This window comes from Abrus precatorius, unplaced genomic scaffold, assembly GCF_003935025.1.
Source record: "Abrus precatorius isolate BTA unplaced genomic scaffold, Abrus_2018 Scaffold9, whole genome shotgun sequence".
NCBI classification, from domain to species: domain Eukaryota; kingdom Viridiplantae; phylum Streptophyta; class Magnoliopsida; order Fabales; family Fabaceae; genus Abrus; species Abrus precatorius.
This window is the reverse complement of record NW_020874439.1, coordinates 10,783,669-10,794,758: the sequence shown is the minus strand read 5'-3', so window position 1 is coordinate 10,794,758 and position 11,090 is coordinate 10,783,669. Positions and strand designations below refer to the sequence as shown.

Genomic DNA, 11,090 nt, shown 5'->3' with positions numbered 1-11,090 from the left:
CCCTGGAAACAATTTTAATCTTGAATTGAATAGCAGCACTTGCTGGCCAGGTCTGAAATCTTTTTACAGAATAAACTTGTCATGGATTCTCTTGGTTCTTTCTTTATACAACTTTGCATTCTCATAAGCTTGTTGTCTGAATTCCTCCAATTCATGCAGCTGCAGAACTCTCTTCCTTCCAGCACTGGACAGATCAAAATTAAGCCATTTGGTAGTCCAATATGCTCTATGTTCCAGCTCTAGGGGTAGGTGACAGGCCTTTCCAAATACTAACTAATATGGAGACATACCAATTGGAGTTTTAAAAGTAGTCCTATATACCCACAATGAATCATCCAGCCTCTTTGACCAATCATTCCTTGAGCTGTTCACTACTTCCTCTAGAATTTGCTTAATTTCTCTATTTGAAACCTCCACTTGTCCACTTGTTTATGGATGGTATAGAGTATCAACCTTATGCTTCACACCATATTTCATTAATAGAGCTTCAAGAAACTTGTTGCAGAAATGAGTACCTCCATCACTTATCAGCACTTTAGGCACACCAAATCTTGAAAAAATTGTTCTTTCTTATAAAAGAAATCACTACGTTTGCATCATTTGATCTGGTAGGAATTGCTTCTACCCATTTAGAAAAATAATCCACTGCAACTAGAATGTATTCGTGTGAGAATGATGGGGGAAATGGTCCCATGAAATCAATCCCCCATACATCAAATAACTCTACTTCTAGGATGTTGGTTAATGGTAGCTCATGTCTTCTTGAAATATTTCCAGTTCTTTGACATTTATCATAGTTTTCCACATACTTCTTGGCATCTTTGAAGAGTGTAGGCCAAAAGAAACTTGCTTGCAAAACTTTTGCAGCAGTCCTTGAACTTGCATGGTGGCCTCCATATTCTGAATTGTGACAATGCCATAGTATCTCAGCTTGCTCACTTTGTGGAATGCACCTTCTAAGTAATCCATCTACTCCAATTTTGAACAGGTATGGGTCTTCCCACACATAGAATTTGCTGTCATGTAAAAACTTCTTCTTTTGCTGCCAAGTAAACCTCTTTGGGATGAATTGAGTGGCCTTAAAATTTGCAATGTCAGCAAACCAAGGCATGTTTTCCACTGCAAACAGCTTTTCATCTGGAAATTCTTCATTTATTTCCAATGATTCAATGGTTAAACTCTCCAATGGTAATCTGGATAGGTGGTCAGCAACACCATTTTCTTTCCCTTTCTTGTCTTTGATCTCTAGCTCAAATTCTTGGAGAAGTAGAATCCATCTTAATAATCTGGGCTTTGCATCCTGTTTTGTCAAAAGATATTTAAGAGCAGCATGATTAGTGTATACAATCACTTTCGAACCCATTAAATATGATCTGAACTTATCAAAAGCATATACAACAGCTAGAAGTTCTTTTTCTGTTGTTGTGTAATTTACTTGTGCAGGATTTAACACTTTGCTTAAATAGTAAATAAGATGCAATTTCCTATCTTTTCTCTGTCCTAACACAGCACCCACTGCACTATCACTTGCATCACACATGAGTTCAAGAGGTAATTTCCAATCTGGTTTTGCAAGGATAGGTGCATAAATCAATTTCTCTTTTAAAACAGAAAATGCATGCAAGCAATTATCATCAAATATGAAGTCAGTATCCTTTATAAGTAAATTACTCAGAGGTTTAGCAATTTTGGAAAAATCTTTTATGAACCTTCTATAAAAACCAGCATGTCCTAAAAACTTCTAACCCCCTTAACATTGATAGGTGGAGGCAATTTACTAATGACTTCTATCTTAGCTTGGTCCACCTCCATTCCTTTCTCTGAAATTTTGTGACCAAGGACAATGCCTTCTTGTACCATAAAATGGCACTTCTCCCAATTCAACACAAGGTTGGTATCTTAACATCTCTGCAAAATAGTGGATAGATTAGCTAAGCAATCATCAAAAGAATCACCAAAAATAGAGAAGTCATCCATGAACACCTCTATGATGTTTTCTACCAAATCAGAAAAAATAGAAAGCATGCACATTTGGAAAGTGGCAGGGGCATTACATAAACCAAATAACATTCTCCTATATGCAAAGACTCCAAATGGACATGTAAATGCAGTTTTCTCTTGATCCAAAGGATCCACAGCTATTTGGTTGTATCCTGAATACCCATAAAGGAAACAATAAAATGAATGTCCAGCAAGTCTTTCTAGCATTTGATCTGCAAATAGCAGTGGGAAATGGTTTTTCTGGTTGCATCATTTAAATTCCTATAATCTATGCACATTCTCCATCCAGTCACAGTCCTAGTAGGGATGAGTTCATTCTTTTCATTAGGTACAACTGTCATGCCCCCTTTTTTTGGAATAACTTGGACTGGACTCACCCAATTGCTGTCAGAAATAGGGTATATTATTCCTACATCTAGCAGTTTCATGACCTCCTTCTTAACTACATCTTTCATGGCTGGATTCAACCTCCTTTGTGGCTGCACAATGGTTTAAAATTCTCTTCAAATAAAATTCTATGCTTACAAAATGAAGGATTTATACCTTTCAGATCTGCACTACTCCAGCCAATTGCAGATTTGTGTTCTCTTAAGATTCTTAGCAGTTTTTCCTCTTGTTCTTCCTTGAGTTCATTGTTGATGATAACTGGATTCTCATGTTTTTCATCCAGAAATGCATATCGTAGGTCGGAAGGAAGCTGTTTCAGCTCTAGCTTCTGATTTTCCTCTTCTTTATCATCTTTTTCCAACTTCTCCTTCACTGAATTTTCTGCAGATTTTTGAATTGGCAGGGCTTCCAATTGCTGTTGCACTTCCATGATATATTCTTCATTTAGAGTTTCAGATTTGTCATTCCTTGCAAATATTATTTCTTCTAACACAGCAGTTTCATCAAATTCATTAATATGGTGTTGTGTAATAAAAGCATCCACTATATCTACCTTCATACATGTACTATCCTCAACTGGATATTTTAAAGCTTCAAACACATTAAATACTACCTTCTCATCTTGAACTTGAAGCATAAGTTCACCTTTCTGCACATCTATTAAAGCTCTCCCTATTACAAGAAATGGCCTTCCTAATATCAATGGAATATTAGCATCCACCTCCATGTCCAGAATTACAAAATCTGCAGGAAAAATGAACTTGTCAATTTTAACTAACAAATCTTCAACAACTCCGTATGGATAAGTCTATGATTTATCAGCTAGCTGCAGTGTGATGTTGGTGGGCTTCACTTCCTCTATGCCAAGTTTCTGCAGAACAGCCAATGGCATCAAATTTATGCTTGCTCCCAAGTCACACAATGCTCTTCCCACAGTGCAGTTTCCTATTTCACAAGGAATGCTAAATGATCCAGGATCTTTGAGTTTTTGAGGAAGCTTTCTCTTGAGAATGACACTGCACTCCTCTGTCAAAGGTACTGTTTTGTCGTGCTCTAGCTTCCTTTTTCTAGAAAGTAGTTCTTTCATAAATTTTGCATATGAAGGCATTTGCTCCAAAGCTTCTGAAACAGGAATGTTAATCTGTAATTTCTTAAAGACATTCATAAACCTTTCAAATTGTTCCTCCTGTTTAGGATTTTGAACCCTTTGAGGATAAGGCAGCCTCTTGTATTTTTCTAGATCTATTGGCTTACAAGCTTCTTCAAAGAGTTGCTTTTTGGTTTTCCTCTCAGAATTCATAGGAACTTCTTCTTTTTCTTTTGAATGATCTTTCTTCAATAGCTTAAAATTTCCTTGTTGTAGATCTTGTTCAATTTTCCTCTCTGCTGCATCATTGACTTTCTTTTCTGCAGGTTTAGGACTTGCAACTACAGCTCCACTCCTTGTAATTATGGCTTGAAATTGCTCCTTAGGATTAGTCACTGTATTGCTTAGAAATCTTCCTTCATCCCTGCTGGATAGTTGTTCAACTAACTGTCCAATTTGTGTTTCCAGTTTCTTCATAGAAGCTTCTTGGTTCTTGAAGCTTGTTTGGATCACCTTCCTGAATTGCAACATGGTTTCTTCCATCTCAGTCAACCTCTCATTCATAGGCTTGGAAAATTTTTGAGTTCCTTGAGGTTGAGTGGATGGATTCCTTTGAAAATAAGGCTATTGTGTTGCTGGACCTGCATTAGAAAAAGGTAAATTGGAGTTAGAATTCTTTGCAGCATAATATTGATTATTCCAATTAGAATACTGTTGAGTTCTATTATTCAAAAATTGAAATCCTGGGGGATATGATGGCTGTTGTCTCTGAAAATTATTCATATAATTCACTTATTCTTGTGGTTCACTTGTAGATGCCTCGCATGCACCATTTACATGGTTTCCTCCACAAAAATCACAGCTTAGCTGACTGGTAGGCATACTCCCTGTTTGAAGGTTGTTGATTTGTTGAGTTAAGGTAGCTAATTGTTCTGAAAACATTTGATTTTGTAGCTGATTCTGTGCAAGAAAAGTCTCCAAAACCTTAGCTTCATGACTAGAGTTTCTTCCTTGATTCCTTGAATTTGAATTCTGATACATTGAAGATGCCATCATCTCAATAATTCTCTGAGCTTCTTCCAAGGATTTTGTATTTAATGAACCTCCAGCAGCAGCATCAACCATTGTTCTTGTTGCTGCATTCATCCCATTATAGAAAGTTTCCAATTGCATCCAATCTGGAATACAATGATGTGGACACCTTCTAAGCAATTCTTTGTATCTTTCCTAAGCTTCATACAATGATTATCCTTCTTACTGCACAAAGGATGTAATTTCTCCTCTTAGCTTAGTAGCTTTGGATGGAGGGCCTGTTGGACTAAGTGTAGTAGGGCAGGTTTAATCTCAAAATGGTTGGCTTAAATAGTTGGCCTAATTATAGAAGAGTTAAAACCTTGCATGTTAGGAATAGCATAGTCCCCTAATGTTCTAATTCTATTTTGCTCTGCCATCTCTATTGCTGGATTTGGTTGTCTAAAAGGTGTAGGTTTCCTTTTCACTCTAGGATTATTCTAAATTTCTGGAGAATAGACAACTTCTAAATCACTATCACTTCCTATGACTTTTTTTGCTCTAGACTCTTTTCTCAGTCTTCTCAAGGTTATGTCTATGTCAGGATCAAAGACCAGAATTGATTTATTCTTATTTTTACCACGCATATACAAGTCAAAATGAAACAAAATTAGACTACAATCAGTATTCAGAAATGCACAATAGAAATCATGCAAAATCTATCAGTAAAAGCATATAGACACTTAAATCTAACAGTTGCAGAATTATAAAATCATGTAGAAATTATGCAGAATGGAAATTACAATTATGCAGAATACTACACAAGATGCAGAAAAATTATTCAGAAAGAAATTTGAAAGCAAATCCACATAATAAATGCTCAATCTAGCTACTCTTCTACTACTAATGATATTGAAATACACAATTCCACGGCAACGGCGCCAAAAACTTGTTGTTCGCAATCTAACACTAGCAAGTGCACTAGGATTGCAGCAAGTAATGACTAAAATTAAGATCCAAATATCATCTCCATAGGGAATTTAGATTTCAAGTACCACTTCATAGAATTATAGCCATTTGAGCTTTTTGAAATTGGAAGGAGAGTAGTAACATGTAATAACAACAAACCAGAACAATTAGGAGTAAAAGAAACTTGCAGAAATAGAACAATGAACAAACAGTTATGTGATAACAGAGGGAGAGACCATAGCTAGGGAATTGCTTCACTAAAACTCCAATGTTTAATCAATAAAGTTCTAAATTAGCAAGCAATAGGAAAGAATGACAATCAGTTTCACGTTATATTGTTCAGAGGTTAATTCCTTAACTCAGTGAACCTAACATTCAATTAAACCATTCTAATTCCTTAGATCTGATTCAATTCAATATTGCTTTTAGTGTAAGAAACCAGAAGATTGCAAGATCAAAGCCTCTTATCCCTAAGAAAACTATAATCTCGCTGATTGGTTCAGTTCTAAAGAACAAATTCAATTTCCATTGACAAGAGTTCCTCTGAAATTAGTTAACCAAATTTCTATTCAATTACTACATAAAGTGCAGAATCAATCACTCAATCTATTCCAAAGCTTGAAATCCAGATCCAAATCAATTCAACATGTTCGTTTCATACCTACAATCCCTAACTATGAAGAAATTACACAGCCATGACAGTAGAGAAAGAAAAAGAAAGAGAAGAAGAAACTCAGAATCGCCATGGAAGTTGCTCCACTCCAATGCCTCTTCGTGAAACTCCAAGATTCGAATCCCCACTCCTCTCTATCACTTCCTCTAACGAGAATCTAACTAACAAAACTGAAAATGAATAGAATCCCCCAATTCCGGAACGTTTCTGGTATTTATAAAATTTTCCAGATTTGCGCGTCATCACTTTTATGAAAAATAGTAGCTACGCAGAAGGTTTATTGTTGCGCATTACTCTACATTGCCTTGTAATTGCATGTTCAGATTAGTTATTAACAAGAAAATTTCTATTTTTCCATTACTCAGTGTTTTCCATAATTTTCCAAAATGAAGAACCCTAATTTCTAAATCAGAGAAGTAGAATACTGACCTGGATTTGGAGAAATGTGCAGAATGAACTTTAATTGATTTCTTAGAAACAAATTTCGTTCGGCAAGGGTTAGAAAAACCAAGAATTTGAGAAATGAGATGAAGAAATGAAGATTTGAGATTCTGAAAAATGGCTCTGCGTGGTTCCTTTTATGCATTTTAATGGACACGTTTACTGCACGTGGCCACTTTTTTCAGAAAAAAATGGAAGTTGTAGAGGTGATGCTGTGTGCGTGTTCACTATTGCTAGCAATAGTGAACGCTTTGAGGGTAAATAGCATGTGCGTGTTCACTATTGCTAGAAATAGTGAACGTTCCAGAGGGCTTTGCATTGAGTAATTTGAAATGAGCGCTGCGTGTGTTCACTTTTTCTGGAAAAAGTGATCACGCGCAGGTGGTATCCTTCTTCGTGATTACTATTCCTAGAAAAAGTGGTAACGCACATCAACCTTGACTTGTAACTACACATTACTCATGTGCGTGATCACTATTATTGGAAAAAGTAACTACGCGCATCACATTACCTCTATTTAAACCTGGACGTGGTTACTTTCACTGGAAAAAGTGATTGTTCCAGAGAAGGGTGTCTTCCAAAGGGTTTTGCGTGTTCACTTTTATCAGTAAAAGTGATTGTTCTAGAGAAGGGTGTCATTCCTTGCTCCTCTGCGTGATCACTTTTATCAGCAAAAGTGATTGTTCAGAATGGAACCCTGTAATTAAAACTACGTGTTATCACTTTTTTGCAAAATAGTGACTCCTTTTGTTATTCAAAACTCCTTAGAAACTTAAGTGCCTCATGCATTCAATTTCAATCATCTCATTTATGCATCCACAACATGAACCTTCATTGAATTAACACATTATTCCTAAAACACATATAAAACAGAATCTAAAATCAGAAAATTGCAAAAATTGAAATAAAGAATTATCAAAAGTTTAAGTAAAATGCAAATAGAGTAAAAATGGTTCAGAAATGTGAGTTGCCTCTCATAAAGCGCTCTTTTAACATCACTAGCTTGACGTTAAATGTTCCTCACTGCTGAGAAACCAAGTTAATGCAAAAGGTGTTCCTATTGAATTCTCCTCCATTGTAAATCTTCAGTCTTTGGCCATTGACTTTAAACTTTCTCCCTTCTCTCTGATCTTCAAGTAACACAGCACCAAAGGGAGATACTTCCTTTACCATAAAAGGTCCAGACCATCTAGACTTGAGTTTTCCAGGGAACAATTTCAATCTAGAGTTAAATAGTAGAACTAGCTGCCCTGGTTTGAATTCTGTCTATAGGATGAATCTGTCATGTATTCTTTTAGTCCTTTCTTTATACAGTTTTGCATTTTCATATGCAAATTGTCTGAATTCCTCCAGTTCATGTAGCTGTAGCACTCTCTTTTCTCCAGCCTTGGTTGAATCAAAATTCAACCATTTAGTAGCCCAATATGCTCTATGTTTAAGTTCCACAGGAAGATGACATGATTTCCCAAACACTATTTGGTATGGTGACATACCAATTGGTGTTTTGAATGCAGTTCTGTATGCCCATAATGTATCATCAATCTTTCTTGACCAATCTTTTCTTGAGTTACTGACTACTTTCTCTAAGATCTTCTTGATTTCTCTGTTTGAAATTTCCACTTGTCTACTTGTTTGAGGATGATAAGGAGTTGCTACTCTGTGTTTTACTCCATACTTATCCAGAACATTATCAAGGTATTTATTGCAGAAGTGTGATCCTCCATCACTAATCAGAATTCTTGGCACTCCAAATCTTGAAAAAATGTTTTTCTTTATGAAGGAAATCACCACTTTGGCTTTATTTGTTCTAGTTGGTATAGCTTCCACCCATTTAGACACATAATCCACTGCCACAAGTATGTATTCATGAGAAAAATAGTTGGAAAGGGTCCTATAAAGTCTATTCCCCATACATCAAACAGTTCCACCTCCAAGATATTGTTCAAAGGCATCTCATGTCTTCTAGAAATGTTACCAACTCTTTGGCATTTATCACACTTTTCTACATAAATTTTTGCATCTCTGAACAATGTAGGCCAAAAAAATCCAGCTTGTAATACTTTGGCAGTTGTTCTTGATCCACCATGATGGCCTCCATAATCTAAATTGTGGCAATGCCATAGGATATCAGCTTGTTCTTTCTATGGAATACATCTTCTCAAAATGCCAGCTACTCCAATTTTGAATAGATGAGGATCTTCCCAAATATAGAACTTGTTGTCATGAAGAAATTTCTTTCTTTGCTGCCAATTCATTCTCTTTGGAATGTGCTGAGTGGCCTTAAAATTCGTTATATCAGCAAACTAATCCACAGTTAGCAGCTTTTCATCAGGAAATTCTTCATTAATATCCAAGTAATCTGATGGCAATGTGTCTAACGGAATTCTAGATAGATGGTCTGCAACACCATTCTCTTTTCCTTTCTTATTTCGAATTTCTAACTCAAATTCTTGAAGTACTAGAATCCATCTCAGTAGTCTTGGTTTAGCATCCTGCTTAGAAAGCAAATATTTCAGAGCAGCATGGTCAGTATATACCACAACCTTGGACCCTACTAAATAAGACCTGAACTTATCAAAAGCAAATACTATAGCAAGCAACTCTTTTTCAGTGGTTGTGTAATTAATCTGTGTAGAGTTTAGGACTCTACTAGCATAGTAAATCACATGTAGTCTTTTATCTTTTCTTTGTCCTAATACAGCACCCACTACATTGTCACTTGCATCACACATTAGCTGAAATGGTATAGTCCAGTCAGGTTTAACAACAATTGGAGCAGAAATCAGTTTTTCTTTTAAAACAGTAAAAGCATGCATACAAGATTCATCAAATACAAATGCTGCATCCTTTACAAGCAAGTCACTAAGAGGTTTGGCAATTTTAGAAAAATCTTTACTGAACCTCCTATAAAACCCAGCATGGTCTAAGAAACTTCTAATTCCTTTCACATTCACAGGTGGAGGTAATTTACTAATCACTTCTATTTTAGCTTGATCAACCTCCATCCCTCTAATTGAAATCTTATGGCCAAGCATTATTCCTTCTTGCACCATAAAGTGACATTTCTCCCAATTCAACACCAAGTTGGTGTCTTGACATCTCTGCAAAACAATGGACAAATTAGATAAAAAATCATCAAATGAATTCCCCAAAATAGAAAAATCGTCCATGAATACCTCAATTATTTTCTCAACCAAGTCAGAAAAAATAGCTAACATGCACCTTTGAAATGTAGCTGGAGCATTACACAGCCCAAAAGGCATTCTTCTATATGCAAATATTCCAAAGGGACAAGTAAAAGCAATTTTTTCTTGATCAATTAGATCTACAGCAATTTGGTTATAGCCAGAATACCCATATAAAAAGTAGTCAAAAGCATGTCCAACTAACCTTTCTAGCATTTGGTCTGCAAAAGGTAAAGGAAAATGATCTTTTCTGGTTGCATCATTCAGCTTTCTATAATCTATACACATCCTCCATCTTGTGACAGTCCTTGTGGGTATCAACTCATTCTTTTCATTTGGTACTACAGTCATTCCACCCTTTTTAGGTACCACTTGCACAAGACTTACCCAATTGCTGTCTGAAATAGGATATATGATCCCTGCATCTAATAGTTTAATGACTTCCTTCCTTACCACTTCCTTCATGGCAAGGTTTAATCTTCTTTGAGGCTGCACAACTGGTTTAAAATTTTCTTCAAATAAAATTTTGTGCTTACAAAAGGTTGGATTTATACCTTTTAAATCTAAGATGTTCCACCCTATTGCTGATTTATGGGTTCTCAATATTCTCAGCAACTTCTCCTCCTCTTCTTCCTTGAGTTCATTGCTTATGATAACTGGATTTTCATGTTTATGATCCAAGAATGCATATCTCAAGTGAGATGGAAGTTGCTTTAATTCCAGCTGCTGAATTTTCTCTTCTTCTCCTTCATTTTTCAACTCCTCTTTGATCAATTTTTCTGCAGGTATTAAAATAGGTAGAGTTTCCAATTGCTGCTCTATTTCAAATACGTTTTCATCTTCAAAATGCAGAGGTTTAGTATTTCCTGCAGCTATGGTTTCTCTCAACACAGAAATTTCATCAAATCCATTCAGAGAATAAGAAGTGATCATAGAATCCAATGTATCTACTCTCATATATGTGTTATCATCAATTGGATATTTCAAAGCTTCAAATACATTAAATATTACCTTTTACTCTTGAACTCTAAGCATTAACTCTCCTTTTTGCACATCAATGAGAGCTCGTCCAGTTGCAAGGAAAGGTCTGCCCAAGATTAATGGTATGTTTGCATCTACCTCCATGTCCAATATGACAAAATCTGCAGGAAAAATAAATTTGTCAACCTTAACCAACAAATCCTCTACTACTCCATATGTATAAGTATATGATCTATCAGCTAATTGCAATGTAATGTTGGTTGGTTTCACTTCTTCTATCCTCAGTTTCTTCATAATGGCTAATGGCATCAAATTAATGCTTGCCCCCCAAGTCACATAATGTTTTTCCCACAGT

General features: G+C 35.8%; 1 non-coding gene across 1 annotated transcript; it reads left to right on the top strand.

Annotated features, from left to right (window-relative positions):
• Nucleotides 1-4,658: 4,658 nt before the first annotated feature.
• Nucleotides 4,659-4,765, top strand: LOC113851659. The gene has a single exon (XR_003502231.1). It is a non-coding gene; the product is annotated as a small nucleolar RNA R71 (small nucleolar RNA).
• The last annotated feature ends 6,325 nt before the right edge of the window (nt 4,766-11,090 follow it).